The sequence below is a fragment of the Balaenoptera acutorostrata genome, chromosome X, assembly GCF_949987535.1.
Source record: "Balaenoptera acutorostrata chromosome X, mBalAcu1.1, whole genome shotgun sequence".
Lineage (NCBI taxonomy): Eukaryota > Metazoa > Chordata > Mammalia > Artiodactyla > Balaenopteridae > Balaenoptera > Balaenoptera acutorostrata.
The window spans coordinates 121,591,199-121,606,432 of NC_080085.1; the positions used below are offsets into that span (position 1 = coordinate 121,591,199).

Genomic DNA, 15,234 nt, shown 5'->3' on the forward strand with positions numbered 1-15,234 from the left:
TCTGTCCTGAGGGGGGCGCCTTTGTCTAATTTGAATAAAAGGGCTGTGTAAGCTAGTGGTGGCCACATTGGTGCCCTCTGCAATCACGCAGCACAATGTTCCTGGAAATGGCTATGGGCCCTCAAGTTCCTGTGATGTCCCAAGAATTGTATGGAAGGCCTGGAGGTAGGGCTCCCAGTTATAAGGCTGTAGAAGGAGATCAGAGGGAGGCGACTGAGTAGAGATAGGTTTAGGGAGATAAGAAAATAACTTGGAATTATACAAGGAGCCTAAAATGTGGTTTTTCTATAGCTAAAATGCTAAATGTTAATAAAATTAATGTCGTATACTGCACGTCCAGCAGAATAATTTACTGTATTTACAAAATTATGAGGAACTGTTCACATCGAATGTTTGCTCTCGTTAATATGGAACATGAAGAATAGATTCCATTTCAATACAGAAATTAGCATGGCCCCTGCCCAAGGATGATACGCAAATTTGTGAAGCATTCCATATTTTTAATCTTGTAATAACCTATAATGGAATATAGTCTTCAAAAAACTGAATCACTATACTGTACACTTGAAGCTCATACACTATTGTAAATCAACTATGCTTTAATTTTAAAAAAAAAGAATAGATTCCATTTGGTTTCTGGTCTGCCTTGTTGTAGTACAGGTTAGGAAACCTCATCAGAAGATAAGAAAGTCAGTGCCAGGGAGGGACTAAGACAAATTAAATTACACTATATATTATATATTTATATATAATATTTATATAAATATATACTATGTTATAAATTATTATATTATATAAATATTATTCACTTTGTAAGAAATTGAATCATTTTTGAGTACCGCATGTCTCCAACAACTATTCACTTTCTGACTATAGATTTTCAGGTGTTGATTCCTGCCTTTTGAGATAAACAGAATTCCCACTAACATTCGAACAATAAAAACCAAAGCACAGTAAAAGACAAGTAACTTTAAAGAAAGCTGTACACTTGCAAATTATATGTGTCTGGACTAATAGTCTTTACCACCAAAACACGTGCATCAAATTACAATTAAAGTCATACAGCCATGTTCATATGGTCTATTTAGGAAGGAGGATTTTGTGTGTGCCAAGCAAAAAAAGTGAAAGCAAAGAAAGCAGCAGTCCCTAAAGAGAATGTTCATTTTAAAGACATGGAAGATTATAGTATTTAATTTATGAGCAAATGCTCATCTAATTTATTGTATTTTATGGACAGTGCCGATAACCAATACACAGGCAAAGACAGAATTATACAGTATGTGAAAGAAGACCTAGTCTATATTTTCTTTTGAAATAACTATACTCTCACTGAATGTGAATATTGTATTCATTTACCTGAGTATTTGATGGATATCCACTATCCTGATGACCTCCAGTGTTTTCATTTGGTCTGGCTGGTGATCCATTGAATTTTATGGGTGCTGCAAAATATTTTTGAATATTTACTGTCCTGAAAACTTCTAACAGTGAAAAATAATTACTCTTGGGTACAGTTTTACTTCTCCAGTGGCTAATGTTACTTTTTAAGCCTATCAGTTGTCCAGTTAACTTTTACTCACTGGAATAAGCCATGTGCGAATGAAGGTGACATTCTGCTAAAAATACAAAAATAAAAAGATAAAAGAACTTTGGAATTTTGTCCAAAGTTAAAAGATAAAAGAACTTGGAATTACTTAAATATTTTTACTCTTTTTGTTATATGGAAAAAAGGAAAAGTTTAACTATAGTCCAATTATCTGTTTTTTTCTCTATCCTTTGAACTAAGATACTCTGCTTCCTTGAGAATTCCGAAGTGGAGCCAGTAATATGAGGTCATGCACATCACCATATTGGTATTACTTCATAGAATCAAGGCAGCCAATGGGGTGACTAAGAGAATGAAGGGGTGGGCCTAGAGGCCTGCTTAGGGTTCCTGCTGGGAGTGTGGACATAGGGGTGAATGAGACCAGATCTCTGCCCTCAGGGAGATTGTAGTTTAGTAACAGAAGGCAGACAAGATATCAATGACAATTCAGGATGACACAAAATCACACAAATCAAATAGAGGAGGCAGTAGAATGTAAAGAGGAGGGATTCGGTGATCAAAATGCCTGGACCCCATCCCGTTCTCTCACTTGCTAGTTGTTGATCTAGAGCAAACTACTTGCTCTCTGAAGCTCAGTTTCCTCATCTGTAAAATGGGGGTAAAAATAGCACCTCTTTCACAGAGTTATTGTGATGGTTCAATAAGATCATCAGTGTAAAGTTCACAGTAGTGTCTGACACCACAAATCTCAGCTCTTGCTGTTATATATGACAATACCTACATGCATAGTAAACCAATAACTCAGTACACCTCTAGCCTCTGGGATACTATTCAGAGACCTAAACCCCAGAGTGGCTGCCTCCCAGAGTTTCCTTTATGGAGACAACTTGGATAATCGCAAAACCTGTCTAGTAGTCACCTGATATCCCTAGGCAGTTGATTATGGCAGGTTTTTGCTTTATTCCTATAAGACCCCATTCTTGTCTTTCCCCCATCATTCTGTGATTGCCCGACTCTGTCTCTGCCCTGAATTCTCAGAATTTCATCTGACTCACTCCTTCCATATTGGTTTGTCTTTGGACCTGGACAGACCCTGATGTTTGCTCTCTTTTGACTTAGTTTTGGACAGTCAATCTGTCGAAGGCACTGAAGCTTTAATCAATGTATAAGTCAGGATTCTACCAGAGAAGCAGAACCAGTAGGAGATATAAATATCACATATATCATATATATATATGTATCTTTGATATATATATATATGTATGTATATATATGAGATATCACAAATATATATATCTCCTATGATATCTGTATCTACCTACCTATCTATCTATCTATCTATCTATCTCTCTATCTATCATCTATCTATCTATCCTTCAATCTGTCTATCAAGGAATTGGCTTACACAGTCGTGGAGACTGGCTAGGCAAGTCTGCAATCTGTAGGGCATGCTGGCAGGCTAGAAACTCTTGGGCAGGAGCTGATACTGCAGTCTACAGGCCGATTTCCTCCTTCTTCAGAAAAACCTCAGTTTTTCTTTTAAGGCCTTTCAGCTAATGAAGCCCACCCACATTATTGAGGATAATCTCCTTTACTTAAAATGAACTGATTGTAGATGTTAATATCATCTACAAAATACCTGCCCAGTAGCACCTCGAGTAGTGTTTGATTAGATAACTGTGTACTATAGCCTAGCCAAGTTGACACATAAAGCTAACTCAACATCACACTCAGTTTCTCTGAATTCCCCTAAGGTCTAGAGAACATCTAGCACCCCTGAGACTTGGTCCTTCCCTTGGCTTTAATATGCCATGTACCCAGCCCAGCTGGCTACCCCTACCCACCCACAAGGACATGGCTCCTTTATTAATGATGTTGACTGAGGTGTAGAGAGAAGTATAGGTTAGAGGGCCATTTAAATTCTATCCCTTCATTTCATAATCCCTCTGGAGTTAGAAGTAAATCCTTAGTAAACAATTAGGCTTGAGATAAAGTAATTAATGCTGTATTGGTGAGATATTAAACAGCTCATTTCAGGTAATAGTATGTTGAGAATCTTCTAGTCCAGTGATCTCTAAACCTGCTAATACATCTTAATCCCTTAGGGAACTTTAAAAATACAGATTTTTAGGTATCAACCCCCGAGAGCTACTAATTCTGTATTAGGGAGATACTGCATATCTGCATTTAAAAATATTTTTCCTGGTGATTTTGATGCATAGGCAGTTAACGAAACTGTTGACATGGTCTGGCCCCCTTGTGTGACTGACGAGGAAATTCTTACAATGATCTTTCAGCTGATCTCTACAGCTTATCCATTCTGTCTTTCAAAGTGCTTCTCTTATTTCTAAGAAAGGGTTCCCTTTAGGGTTGATTCTCTTTCATAACTTTATGCATGTTCCTTTCCGTTACACTTTTCAATTGGGCTACAACCTCCCACAAACAGGCTTAGCCTCACTCCAGAATCTAGTCCTCCTCTTATCTCTCCATCAATTACCTGGCACCACCATCCATCCGCCCAGTTACTTATGTCAACAACTAACAGTCATCCAAGTTACTTTTTCCCCTTACCTGGATTTTATTTTTCTGTTATAGCAGCAATAATATCCTGTTGACTCTACTTCCAAAATTTGTGCTGAATTTTAAACCTTTCCATCATCTACTCTGTTTCCATCTGAATCGAGCCATCAACATCTTTTGCCTGGACTCCTACAAGATACTTTTCACAAACCTCCCTGCTTTCAAAACTTGCCAAGATACAGTCTGTTCTCAACACAGTAGCCAAAATTAAAATTTAAAAGGATAAATCATATCATGTCATTTCCCTGCTTAAGTCCCTGCAAAAGCTTTCCATTGCAATTAGCTATCGCATATTACCATTTCCAATAGGTCCCTGTGTAATCTGACCCTTGTCAACCTTTTTGGCCTCACCTCCTACGCTTTTCCATCTCTTTGTCTCTGGACATGTCAGGCTCATTCAGTCTTGGGACATTTATATTAGTTGTTCTGTCAGCCCAGGAAGCACTTCTGCCTATAGTTTATTGGTTTACTCCTCATCAGTCAGACCTTACCTCAAATGTCACTCTCTCAGAGTGGCCTTTCCTCACTACCCAAGATGCTCTAGCATATGACTCTGTTTTAATTTCTTTGTAGCACTCATTTTCTTACATTCTTATTATTTGTTTGATCCCTCATATTGGTCTGTTTTCCCTCTTAAACTTGTAAGTTTTTTTAAGGCGTGGACCTTGTCTGTCTTATTTGCTGTTGTACCAAAGCACCTAGCACAATGCTTGGCTTTCTCCCCTTCCCCCCTGCTTGGCTATATAGTGTCCACAAGTACTTTTGATCAGCAGAAGTAACAACACTAGGGACTTCCCTGGTGGTCCAGTGGTAAAGAATCCGCCTTACAATGCAGGGGACACGGGTTCGATCCCTGGTCAGGGAACTAAGATCCCACATGCCGTGGAGCAACTAAGCCCACGCGCCACAACTACTGAGCTCAGGGGCCTCAACTAGAGAGCTTGCGTGCTGCAAACTACAGAGCCCATGCACTCTGGAGCCCGTGTGCCACAACTAGAGAGAGAAAACCTGCACGTCGCAACTAGAGAGAAGCCCGCATGCCACAATGAAAGATCCCACGTGCCTCAATGAAGATCCTGCGTGCCACAACTAAGACCCGATGCAGACAAGAATAAAATAAATAAATTAATTAATTTAAAAAAAAGAGAAGTAACAACATTAGTCTTCTCTGTGTTCTTCAGCTAAAATCTGGACTATTTTAATGAGTTTGTAGCAGTACTCTCTGAAAGACATGCTAGAGAGTCTCCAGAGGAGGATAGTCAGAACGGTGAAAAGTTTTGAGATTTCAGTTGTATGAGGAGCAGGTCATGCAACTTCCATGTTTAACCTGGAGAAGGGCAGACTAAAGAGAGCCGTCTCATGTTCATCGCCAGTGCTTATCCCCTTTTGCTCATTTGTGCTCTCTAGCTTTCTCCCTAGTTTTGAGTCATTAATGCTTCTTGTTGTGTTAAAGATAAGGTCAGACTCTGGGCCTTTTTTCTCATTATAACAAAAGCTTTTGAATTCAGATGGAAATTACACTTTCGTTCACGTTCTCAGCAGAATAGTCAAGCTTCTTAGGTGAATTTCTGTGGTTTTATTTATGCTGTACTGACACCGGTACAGTCCCTGCTAGCGGCTGTGTTCCGATAGATGCAACAGGCTGGAACATTTAATTGGCTTTCTTTTTATGCAAGTAAAAGTAGTTAAATGCATTATATTCTCAGATTTCTCGGGCATTAGGTTGCAAACACCATCGTTTTCTCTTTTACGTCCTGATTTAAAAGAAATTAGTTAGTCTTCATAGCAGCATCAGGCACGGAAGCACCAGCAGCTCAGGATACAGTCTGAGTGTCGTGTGGTTCCAATTCTGCCATCCTTCTGCCAGAGACTGTTTCTTCTTTTCCCACTGAAATAGGTCCTGGGCATCTCACCTTGCTGTTGGAGCGGTAAGCGTGGCTCTGTTGTTGCATCTAAAATAAATTAATTAAAAAAAAAAGAAGTAACAACACTAGTCTTCTCTGTGTTCTTCAGCTAAAATCTGGACTATTTTAATGAGTTTGTAGCAGTACTCTCTGAAAGACACGCTAGAGAATCTCCAGAGGAGGATAGCCAGAATGGTGAAAAGTTTTGAGATTTCAGTTGTATGAGGAGCAGGTCAGGTGTAGTGCCTGCCGTGGCTCAGCAGCGCTGTTCTCCTTTTCCCAGGTGGGGACCCAGGGTCTCATGCAAACAGTACTGTTGATGACCTGCCTTAAGAATCCAGAGTCCTACCTACTGTAGAGCACAGGGGACTCTACTCGATACTCTGTAATGACCTATGTGGGAAAAGAGTCTGAAAAAGAGCGGATATATGTATATGTATAACTGAGTCACTGCGCTGTATAGCAGAAAGTAACACATTGTAAATCAACTATACTCCCATAAAAAAAATACAGAGTCTTAGATTAGTATCTTCAAGGATTCTTCCTAAACAGTTTATTTCATTTCCAATATTTTATCTAAATTGGGTTGCATTTTAACCAGGGATAATTTAGGTCAGGCCTAAAATAGAGTCGGTCCTTTGGTATAAATATTCTTCCCCGAACTATCCAATGAAAATATTTATATATTATCTGGAAGTGGTAACACTCACTCTAGAACATAAAATGGTGATTTTCACTTTCCTGCTATCCTTTACCAGAGTTGATATCACAAATTGTACTAGCATTATAAAAGATATTGGGGAAGCTGGGCCTGGGAAGTTATTTTTGTTGTTTAAAAAGAAATTCCTCATCAATCATCCACTAAGTGGTTTTCGCAGCCATTGAAGATTGTTGCCTAGATTCACTGTTTTGTTGAGGGTTGCAAAATGGTGATTTTTTTCGAATTCTCTCATTTCTTCTGCACGTATCAGCTCGAAACTTTTTTTTAAAAAGTGCTTCCACTCATTAGCTACTTGCTTATGCTGAAATACAGCCTGTGCAGGAGAGTTAAGGTAAATGCATATTTTCCTTTACTTATCAATTTTCAGAATGCGGCGTTGTTACCCTAGTAACTACCAAAGGTGACCAATACTTTGGTGGGGGAGTTAATTCTAATTTTTATATATTGAATGCATTGCAGTAATTGCAGGTGCTTTTTTTTTTAATTTTTATTTATTATTTATTTATTATGTTTATTTTTGGCTGTGTCGGGTCTTCGTTTCTGTGTGAGGGCTTTCTCCAGTTGCGGCGAGCGGGGGCCACTCTTCATCGCGGTGCGCGGGCCTCTCACTATCGCGGCCTCTCTTGTTGCGGAGCACAGGCTCCAGACGCTCAGGCTCAGTAGTTGTGGCTCACGGGCCCAGTTGCTCCGCGGCATGTGGGATCTTCCCAGACCAGGGCTCGAACCCATGTCCCCTGCATTGGCAGGCAGATTCTCAACCACTGCGCCACCAGGGAAGCCCTGCAGGTGCTTTTTGATGCTCCTTAGGAATCCCTTTATGTTGGCTCCTGAGTGGGACTGGAAGTTTCCATTAGGTGCCCAAGCAGGCAGGTCAAATCAAGAGCCACTGCACTGGGACGCCAGGGAGAGAAGAGGGGGTGGTTGCTGAGGAGCACCTCTACTTATGTGGCCTGAAGCAATGCGTTGGATTCACAGCGAAGGCATATAGTTTTCTCTCCATGATTTTTCTTTTATTTATGACTAAGTGATTACTTGGGTGCCTATGTTAATCTTTTCATATCTACTCTTCATTGCTTTTACCTCTTTGTGTAATTTTACTACACTGGGAGCCACCCTCCACCCCATCCCTGCCCCGGCTGAACGTTGAATATAAGTTGTGAAAGCAGATATCTCTCATCTTGTTTCCAATTTCAAAAACAAAGCTTCCAGTGTTTCATAGAATGTATGAAGTATGTACACTCTCTCTCTTTATGTACACACACACACACACACACACACATTTGTAGATACATTTTGCCGAGCACTGAGGTAGTCTCTAAGTCACAAGAGCTGCTAAGTTTGGCTTGCTAGTCTGCCATATATTCATTAGGTAAGAAGTCAATGAGCCAAATGGATGCACGCAGTTTATTACATACAAGGATGGCAAAAGCGAGATCAGAGCAGCATGGTGTCAGCTACCCACACCCCTAGTCCCACAAGAAGGCAATGAACCAGAGGGACAAGATGACAGATGACATGAGCAGTGAGTCTCTCCATCATGGGGGAGCTGTTTCCATATTACATCTGGTTTGTTTTATAGCCTGAAGCTGTACCCTAAGGGAGGAAGCAAGACGGAAAGCCGCACGCCTCCCTAGAATGAGGGAGGTGGATGAGAAACTGGCAGCCTTCCACAAGACGGGGAGGAGGTGAGAAACAGTCCTCACAAGGCTGCTTGCCTTGCCACGTTCCAGGGAGGATCACAGGGCATTCACCCAGACTTAGGTCAGCTCGCAGTTGATTGAGTCTTGCCTGTGGGACCTGTGTGGAGAGGTGCCAGGTTGTTAGGGCACCTGAGCAGAGGCGTTCCCCTGTAACCAAGAGCAAATTCTGAAAATTAATGGAGACTTTTAACTATATTGATACACAGTAATAAAAATACTTTTATTTATTTATTACAATAAAATTGTAGTAATATTTAATGGGTCAGTTTTCAAATTGTGTTCTTTAGAACAGGGGTCCCCAGCCCCCGGGCCACGGACCAGTACCAGTCTGTGGCCTGTTAGGAACAGGTCCTCACAGCAGGAGGTGAGCGGCGAGCGAGCGAAGCTCCATCTGTATTTTCAGCTGCTCCCATCACTCTCATTACCACCTGAGCTCCACCTCCTGTCAGATCATTGGCGGCGTTAGATTCTCATAGGAGCGCGAACCCTACTGTGAACTGTGCATGTGAGGGATCTAGGTTGCTTGCTCCTTATGAGAATCTAATGCCTGATGATCTGAGGTGGAGCTGAGGCGGTGATGCTAGTGCTGGGGAGTGGCTGCAAATACAGATTATCATTAGCAGAGAGGTTTGACTGCCCAGAGACCATAATAAATCAACTGCTTGCAGACTCATATCAAAACCCTATCAGTGAGTGGCGAGTGAAAACAAGCTCAGAGCTCCCACTGATTCTGCATTATAATTATTTCATTATGCATTACAATGTAATAATAATAGAAATAAAGTGCACAATAAACGTAATGCGCTTGAATCATCCCGAAACCATCCCCCCACCCCCGGTCCGTGGAAAAATTGTCTTCCACGAAACTGGTTCCTGGTGCCAAAAAAGGTTGGGGACCGCTGCTTTAGAAATCCTTCAGTCTTGGTAAATCAGGATCTTACCACTAGATGGCGTGTGACAAGTATTCATCATTCAATTGGTTGGCATGGAGGGACTACAAACTTAATTCTCATTAATTCTAAAATGTATATACATTTTAACTTTAATTATCGTGCAATAATTATTTTTGTTAAAGTATTTTATTCTTTACTTTCTGGATTTTAGAGCAAAAAACAACAAACACCTGCATGTACTTAACCTAGATTTACCAATTATTAACATATTGCTACATTTGCTTTGTACATCCTCTCTACGATTTTTTGCTAAAGCATTTCAGAGTAATTTTAGACATTATGGAACTTCACCTCTCAGTACTTCAACACGTGTCTCATGAGAGCAAGTCCATCATACCACATTATCATACCAAACTACTATATTGATCTAATATTATCTAATACCTAACCTATATTCAAATGTCCCAATTGTTCCCAAAATGTCTCTGATAGCTGTTTTATTTTCTATCCAGGATCCAATCAAAGATCACACATTGCATTTGGTTGTCATATCTCTCTTTTTGGGTCATATTTCTTTAATCTTCTTTAATCTAGAACAGTTTCCCTGCCCCTCCTTTAAAAAATATTAATATAATAATTCTATAAATATGTAAATGCACATATATATTTATATTTTTAAATATTTAATGTGTATTTATTTACTTCTTCCACTCACTGGGTGTCCTAATATTTTTAGGAAGACAGTGTAACATCCCTAATTATAAATGTTACCCAAAATGGATGAAATTTTTAAAAAGATAAACAAAATGCTTCTATTTCTAAATGCAGCAATTCTACATGTCATGTATAATAAAAACCCATATAAAAGTTTTGGGGGTAGTTGTTTGTTAGATTATGAGCTTTTAGAAGGGGAATGGACTGTGTTTATTCATTTTTATAATCGCTACCCCCAGCCCAGGTTTTTGAAAGTGGTGAGACTCAATACATGTTTGAGGGATGAATGAATGGTTCTCTCTCTCTTTTTTATTGTAGTAAAATATACATAACATAACATGCATCATTTTAACTATCCTAAGTGTACAGTTCAGTGGCATTAAGTACGTTCACATTGTTGTGCATGGCTCTCTTTTAATAACCCAACAACTACAATATTAATTGTAGAAAAGTTATTAAATAGATAATCAAAAAGAAAAATGACCTAAACACCCCTCAAATTCTACCATCCATAGAAATCCAGACGTAATTACTCAACATTTTGGTATATATCCTTTCAGATTTCTTTATGTATATTTATTCCTGTCCACATAACAAAGTGATCACATTATATATACTGTATAGTAACCTGCTCTCATTTTCTCAACATGTAGTTAATGTTTTCCTTGTTAATAATCATAAGTAAATGGGTTGTTTTTAATCTGGTTATATTTCATCCACTATTTTTATGACATGTACCTCCAGTAAGCACGCTGATGGGTGGGGATCATGATGACAGGGCTAAAGATACAAATGAATTCTGTGCATTAATTGTTTTCTCTGAGCACAGTGGAGAACAATACTGGTTTAGGGCCTGGATTTCTAGTTGTGGTGCTGTTTGTAATTTGGCGATTGCAGAAGGGGTTAGGCATCTTTTGCTGAGGCCCATCTTTAGGTCAGGGGTCTAGTGACAGCGTTGCACCAAGGGAAGGACAAGAACAATCTCTGTCATGTGAATGGAATGTCCTTTGAATCTGAAATCTTCCCTGAGAGAACTTGTTACTGAATGCCTGACTCGCCTTTATTACTTACCTGGGGAAAACGCATCTTGAACAACAAAATGGTAATGCTCCCTACCAGAGACTAGACCTTGTGAATGTTCTCTGATGCCTAGTAGGACCACTGCAGAGAAAAATATTAATGAGGCTGTTGCTAAGAGACGGGAGAGCCAAAAGCCCATGGCTTTGTAGGGGTTCCACTGGAAATCAAGGCATTTTAAGTGTGTTTTAGATCAGAGATTTTGCTGTTAAATTCTGTCCTTTGTTGAGCATGTACTTTTTAACATGTAATGTTTAATATGATTTTATATTTTGGGAGGAATTTTGAGCATAATCCCAAGGCATTTTTTCTTTCCCTAAAGCTAATCCCTTCTTCAGAGCATAGCTCATTTTCAAGTGGCTGCTGCGGCTCTGGCCCCCGCCCCTTCAGTGCGACAGCCTCAGAGCTGGTGGAGAGGCAGAGCGCCGGCAGCGGGTAAGTAGCTGAGAAATCTTTTGTAACATAGATATCCGAAATATGCTTTTTAAAGCAAGCGACGTGTTTTGATGGAACAGAATAATGCAGAACTGTGTAGGAATTTGTGATTGTAATCAGCGGCACTGAGAAAATGGCTTAATTCAATTCTAAATCTTCCACGGTCACTTTTCTAGTTTAAAGCTCGTTTCTTAAACGGTGAATGAGTTCCTAGAAGGAAATATAGAAACTTCCCTCTTGTGATTCTGGTTAAGATAGTTCCCCAAAGGGGACCTGATGAAGATGTTACTGAAATGAGAGAAATTGTGTTTGGAATGGTACCTCAGCTTTACGATGTTTGCATTAGATGTGATGAAATGGTGACGATTCACGATGTTCTCAGATCTGATTTCCTTTCACAGTATGGAGAGAGCATGAGAAAAATGTTGTTTTGCAATGGGGAAAAGAATACCATGCCTCATTTTTTTCTTAATTAAGAAAATCATGTGACTGGATGTCTGTACAGGAGAGAAAATGAGGAGGGCAGCCTGTAATGTTCAGATTAATTGCTTCACGTGAGAGCAATTAATGGGAAAGATTTAAATTTGGTTTTAGGATGAAAAATCATGAAAGAGAAATAATAACTACGTGACTGTGCCTTTATTTTGAAAATAATTCATTTGTATTTGTGGACATCAATTTTTACAGTAAAGACAGAATATTATCAGTGCTTCCTTCCTTGGAAAGGGATGTGGAAAGATAGCAGATTCCTATCAACAAAGCTTTTATATTTGTTTCTGAATTGTGCCTGAAAATGTTTAAGCTTTTTTGTGTCCTTTTACCTGGAAATTGCTTTTGTAGATATGTTTCTGCAAGAAAAAAAAAGCTGAAGTGCGTTTTTTTTTTAAATTTCTTTGAAATTCAGATTGCTTTGACTTCAACAGGAAGAAAAGGAGAAAAAAGATAGATAAGTAGATTTTTTGAGTTAGATGCCAAAATAGCAATCAGGGAGGAAAAATAAGAATGAAATAGCTTTAAAGAAAGTTGACAAAATGGGCCATTTTTCCAAGCTGAAAATGTCTGCTGGTGGCATGTTTTGCAGGAGGAAAGGGGGGGAGCGTGATGCAGGCATAGGAGGGAGGGGGGCGTTGAACAGAGCACTGCGGCAAAGAGAATGACTGACGCATCCAGGGACATGTGACCATCTTCTGGTGTAGTGAAGAAAATTTTCCAGGAGTCCATCTTGTATAAGAAATTCTGTACCTATTAACATACAAATAATACTGTAATCTTTACATAGTACATACTGAGTTTGTTTGGTTTGATCCTCCGTTGATATACATTGGCACATGTACTCTTTTTTATTGTCTCTTTTCCTAGACTTTCTTTTCTGTACTCTCACCACTTTTATAGCACTTATTAAAATATCTTGTTAAAATGCCACCTTTCCCCTTTATTATAAAAATTCACACATTTATTGTAGGAAATTGGGGAAAATCTAAAGATGACTATAAAAATTACCCATAATCCTATAACCCAGAGATAATTACTATTAATATAATTAGTCAGTCCCTCCTCTCTGAATACATGCAAACTATGCATAAACATATATATTTATATACAAAATGAAGATCATATGTACATATCGTTTTCAACCTGCTTTAATCACTGGACAAAATATTGGGAGCAATTCCGCATATTTTAAAATAGTCCACAAGAATGTGATGTTTTATAGATGCTTAGTTTTCAATTATATAGGTGTCCCACTAAATGTCCAATTATTGAATGCTTCTATGTGTAATTTTTGCTGTTATAATTTAAGGAATATCTTTCCATATAAATCTCTGTGTGCTTTTCTGGTTCTTTTCTCCTAGGGTAAATTCGTAGACGTGGAATTCCTGGATCAAATGGTATGAACCAGTTTAAGGTTTCTCCCCATCACCCCATACATATCGCCTAATTTATCATATGTGGTAAAGCATTATTTTTCAGTTGTTTTTTTGCCTATTCATTTTTTATCATTTATGGTGGGTTTTCTTAAACAAATTGCAGCTTTACATTTTTAGATATCCACAACTATAAATTTTTGATTTTGTGATTTCTTTCTTTCTTTTGAGGAGTACCTTCATGTGCATTTTTTTCCTAGTCATTTCATTGCTTCGTTTTTTACAATTAACTCTAATTCATCTAAAATTCATTTTGGAATATGGTATGAAGTGGGATCTAATTTTGTGTTTTTTCCAAATAGGTCACCAATTGTTTCAGCATCATTTATTGAATAATCCAACCTCCTTCCACTGATTTGAAATGGCAAGAACTGTCCTCCCACTAGATAGGGTGTAGCTTCCCACAGGTCAGCCATTTTCTCTCTACCCGAGAAGGTTACATCCCACAGTAGTGCGCCTACCTTCTTGCAGCTTCTGGCAGCATTCTATAGCATCATGTTCTTGCTGATGCCTTTCACGAATTCTAGACACAAGCAGTTTAGGGCAGTGGTTTTCAAACAGGATTTAAAAATTTTAAACATTAAAAAATTTAATTTTTATCAGATGCTTTCTACAAATGAAAATTGAGGAATCCTAACGTGTAAAACCACTGTTCCAGATGTGCTATTCCTCTTGAACACAGCTGACAGCCTAATTGTGTGTTCAAATAATACTCCCGGGGTTAGTGTTATTCCTAACACTATTGAAAGTTCCTCCTTCAACCTCTTTTTCTACTCCCTAGGTACTCGGAGAATTAAAGCTGTCTGGACTCAGTTCCTGGAATTTTCTAGAATGGTATAAGAGTAAAATGTAAGAAATGCATAAGGAGCAAAAATAATGTTTGCCAGCCTATTGCTGGCCGTAGTCTGATCTAGGGATTTAAAGGAGGTGGGATGGGTCCCCCAATCCATGCCACCACTGCTACCATCCACCATCTCTTCTAGATAGGGACATACCCCAGGGATTCACCTCTTTTTACTGCAGGTGGAAGGCTCAAGCATAAACCACGAAGTCTTTTAGTGGGAGATGGGTTAAATGTTGCTCACAGAAATATTTGACTGTTAAAATCACCTGCTACCCCCTGTTGACCCTCCCCACCCCCACTCCCAACACAGCCTTCTTTTTCTATTGACTTCTGACTCTGGCCTTAGCCTTTACTGATTCTGGAAGAAAAAAAAGGGGCGTGGGTGGGAGGATGCGTTGCCTGCCCTTACAGCGAGGGGCTCCTTTGGCTCACTGCCACAGCCCCAGTCATTTCTTGACTTGCCGCATTAGGCTGTGATTTGTTTGTGACTGGAGGTTGGTTTCCATGGCAATGGCAGCTCGCCCAGGCATGCGCATTCGCTCCTCCGCAGTGGCAGAATGCGGCTGCAGAGGCAAGGGAGGGGTCTTGAGGGCTCCAGTCTCTGAAGGAGTTATTCTGCAGTCATGATGTCAGTTTTTCTGGGCTAAAATGCCACCATTCTTGTCTATAGAGCATTGCATTTTTTTTTAATCCTCGGAAGGCTTTGAGCCACTCCCTTTTTCTTCCTCCCAAATTACCTGCTCTCAATATGTCCACCTGTGATCACAAAGTCTTCCCAATCTTTGAGGCCACTCAGGGCCCCAAGGGGATCCATAACAGTGTGGGCACACGTAACAGACTGCTTGGTTTCAAAGCTCCACCACTTGCTAGTTACTTAATCTCTCTGTGCCTCAGT

At 39.4% G+C, this 15,234-nt stretch overlaps 1 long non-coding RNA gene and 1 other non-coding gene across 2 annotated transcripts; both read left to right on the top strand.

Annotated features, from left to right (window-relative positions):
- Nucleotides 1-399: 399 nt before the first annotated feature.
- On the top strand, nucleotides 400-502 carry LOC114238363 (U6 spliceosomal RNA). The gene has a single exon (XR_003623756.1). It is a non-coding gene; the product is annotated as a U6 spliceosomal RNA (small nuclear RNA).
- Nucleotides 503-11,527: 11,025 nt separating this feature from the next.
- LOC103012252 (uncharacterized) lies at nucleotides 11,528-13,894 on the top strand. Its single transcript, XR_451336.2, has 3 exons — nucleotides 11,528-11,570; nucleotides 13,424-13,459; nucleotides 13,798-13,894. It is a non-coding gene; the product is annotated as an uncharacterized LOC103012252 (long non-coding RNA).
- Nucleotides 13,895-15,234: the final 1,340 nt, after the last annotated feature.